The sequence below is a fragment of the Rattus rattus genome, chromosome 3 (assembly GCF_011064425.1).
Source record: "Rattus rattus isolate New Zealand chromosome 3, Rrattus_CSIRO_v1, whole genome shotgun sequence".
Taxonomy (NCBI): domain Eukaryota; kingdom Metazoa; phylum Chordata; class Mammalia; order Rodentia; family Muridae; genus Rattus; species Rattus rattus.
Genome location: NC_046156.1, coordinates 133,478,255 through 133,481,964, shown reverse-complemented (window position 1 = coordinate 133,481,964; position 3,710 = coordinate 133,478,255). Strand labels below are relative to the sequence as shown.

The 3,710-nt window shown below is 45.7% G+C and overlaps 1 pseudogene; it reads left to right on the top strand.

The window, feature by feature from the left end:
• Positions 1 to 220: 220 nt before the first annotated feature.
• LOC116895563 lies at positions 221 to 1,512 on the top strand (annotated as a pseudogene).
• Positions 1,513 to 3,710: the final 2,198 nt, after the last annotated feature.

Here is a 3,710-nt window from a genome sequence, read left to right as displayed (position 1 = left end):
CATCCCTATTAAACCTCAACCCTTACTTTCTTATTCATCCACAAGATCTAAATAGCTTTAAAAGTCCCACAGTCTTTAGAAATTCTTACAATCCCAGCCATATACCTAAGGGACTGGCCACTTACATAGATTACCTGGATCTGCACCCTTACCCCAAGGCTGGCTGCATGCCTGTCAACGTAGACCTGGAGCCCGATTAAGACATGATGACAACAAGAAGATGCCCGACCTCATCATTGATGTGAAGCCAGAACACAACCTGGGGTCCTTGGCTCAGGGGCCATAGTCCTCAAGGAACATGACCATAATGGTTCTCTTCGATGTAGAGTGTCACCTTCACACCACCTCAAGCACACTCAGTGCACCCAGAACATGTGCTCCATGGATGCCTCTGAATTCTAAGTCTTCTGACTGGCAGCCCTGGACCAAAAAGCACCCAGATCCATTGACCTGCAGCCACTATGGGCAGATCTTCCCATTAGGGGCCATCATCACTTTCATGGATCAAAAAATAAAATAAAATAAAAAAATAGTCTGTCGGCTCCTCCAAGGCTCTGGCCACATCTCAGAATCCAAGAGCTGAAGGCTCTGAACTGTCTCTAATGTGAGCTTGTCAGTGCTTGGAAGTCATGGGCTATGCATCTACCAGACACAACAACTAGAGAGCCCAGGGACTCCACCGCAGGGGCCGCATGAAGTGACTGCAGCCATGTCAGCAGTGGCAGTGGTGGGGCCATTTGAGGATAAGCCTCCTCCAGTGAGTAGTGCTGCCCAGCAGAGCCCCACTTGCTATGTGTGTAAGAAGATGCTTTGGAAAATAAACCTCTTGCATCAGGGGGGTAAAATAAGGAAACCTTTGACTCTTTCAGCAACCTCAAAGTCCATAGGCATTCCCACACTGGTGAGCAATGCTAATTCTGTGACCAGTGTTCCTATGCCTGTGCTCAAAGCAGCAAGCTAAACAGACACAAGAAGACTGATGGGCAGACTACACTTGGTAGCCTGTCCACTCCTGCCAGTAGCGGGCAGGGAGGAATGGGGAGGGGTGTCAACATATTTTCATGCCAGAATGTGGAGAAAGCTGGAGCTGCAGCTACAGCAGGAGTCTAGGAACCCAGGGTCCCTAGCAGCAGAACTCAAGAGGGTCCAGGTTTTGTTGGCTGAAGAGCCACTGCCAAAGTAGAGAGGACTGACCCTAAATTAGTAAATTTAGAGAAAACAACACCTAGGGAGAGTCACAGGCCCGGGGATAAGAGTGACTTCTTTGGGAAGTCCTTTACCAACAGCAGCAACCTGACTGTGCACTGACATTCACACACTGGAAAGCTGTCTAATAACTGTGACCAGTGTCCCTCTGCTTGTGCCCAGACTAGCATACTCAATGCCCATGGCTGTATCCATGGTCTGGGGACTGGGAAGACTGTCTATAAGTGCCCACACGGCCTTGTGCCCTCTGGCCTGCAAGCCACAATGAGCAAGCACCTGCAGCAGAAATGCTTAGTGATGGCCTGAGAAATGTTCTGTACAGGTGTCACTTTGTCATCAAGTTGATATGGGCTGGAACTTATCCTTTCCTTTGTGTGAAGAAATCATCTTTAATTATATTTAAAAAAAATCCAACCCTTTTAAAATATCCAATCTCTTTTGAAATTCAAAGGTTTTTACAATTCCAAGTCTCTTAACTATGGGTTCCACTAAAACATTTTCTTACTTCAAGAGGGAAAAATAGCAGGGCACAGTCACAATCAAAACCAAATCAAACTAACCGTCCAATTCTGGGCTCCTCTAAAGGGCTGCCATCGCTTCTCCAGCTCTGCTTTCTGTAGCACTCTATGCTCAGGTTGATCCACTCCACTGTTACTACTGTTCTTGGTGATCATTTCATGGTACTGGCATCTCTAATACACTGGAGTCTTTCGCTGCAACTAGGCTTCACTAACAGCTGCTCACAGGCTCTCTTCATGGTGACAAACCTCAAATCCTTTGCATAACCCGTTCAGTCCTAGGCCGTCAACTGGAACTGAGGCTACACCTTCCCCAATGGCCTTCCATGGCCTCTCACGGTGCCAAGCCTCATCTGCTCTTCATGACCCCTTCATGCCTTCAAATCCAGTACCACCTGGGTGACTCTTACATATTACCAAGTACAACTGCAGGTACAACTTTGGCTATCTCTGGAGCACAGCTTCTTTGTGCTCTCAGAAACCACTTCACAGATGCTTTCACCTCAGTGATGCTGGTCTCTTCTTAATCGTTGTTAATTTCTTATCTCAAGCTAACCAACATCAACACAAATTTTCATTTTAGTAGTTCTGGTATCATGTTAATCAGAGTTGATTCTTCAGCCCCATCTAACCAAAACCACAGAATCTCTACAATCAAAAAAGCAATGCTCTGATAATAATTTTTAAGCATCCCTCTGAAGTTTCACAAGCTAGGCCTCCATCTTCTGCACTGTTCTCAACATTATCTTCCAAGCTCACACAGAATATCCCACAGAGCTCTTAACATCCAATGGTTTTTCTAACCCAAAGTTCCAAAGTCCTTCCATAGTCCTCCCTAAAACATGGTCAGGTTGTCCATTCCTGGTACCAATTTGTCTTATTCAAGATTCCTACTCCTAAACAAAACATCATGACCAAGAAGCAAGTTGGGGAGGAAAGAGTTTATTCAACTTATACACTTCCACATTGCTGTTCGTCACCAAAGAAAGTCAGGACTGGAACTCAAGTATATCAGGAAACAGGAACTGATGCAGAGGCCATGGAGGGATGTCACTTACTGGCTTGCTTCCCCTGCCTTGCTCAGCTTGCTTTCTTATAGAACCCAAGACTACCAGCCCAGGGTGGCACCACCCAAAATGGGCCCTCCCCGTTGATCACTATTTGAGAAAATGCCTTACAACTGAATCTCCGGAGGCATTTCCTCAAGGGAGGCTCCTTTCTCTGTGATAAGGTCTAGCTTATGTCAAGTTAACACACAAAACCAACCAGTGCACTTACTGAATCTGAAGCTTACTGATTTGTCTAGATAGCTAGCCAACAAGTCCCAGAGAACCTCCTGTCTTAGTCAGGGTTTCCACTGCTGTAAAGCGACACCATGGCCAAGACAACTCTTTAAAAGGGCAAGATTTAATTGGGCTGGCTTACAGGTTCGGAGGTTCATTCCATTATTACTATGACAGGGAGCATGACAGTGTCCAGGCTGTCATGGCACAGGAGGAGCTGAGATTTCCACATCTTGTTCTGAAGGCAATCAGGAGAAAACTCTTCCAGGCAGCTAGAATAAAGGTCTTAAAGCCCATGCCCACACAACAGGGCCACATCTACTCCAAAAAGGCCATACCTCGTAATATTGCCACTCCATGGGCCAAGCATAATTAAACCACCACACCTCCTATCTCTACCTTATCCATGCTAGTATTACAGGCATGGGTGACAAGCTCAATTTTATTTTTAAATGGGAGTTCTGGGGAATAGAATTCAGGACTCCATGCTTGTATAAAAAGTTCTTTGACAAGAAGAGATCACAAATGGAAAAAGCTTAAAATCTATGTCACAGACATGTTCAGCTGGTAAAAGTACTTCCATGTCATCCTGACAACCTGAATTCAGTTTTCAGAACCTAGGCAAAAAGTCAGCTACAGTGCCACACATCTGTAGGCTCCACACTCCTGTTATGGAGATAGAAAGTGGAGATAGGAGAATCAC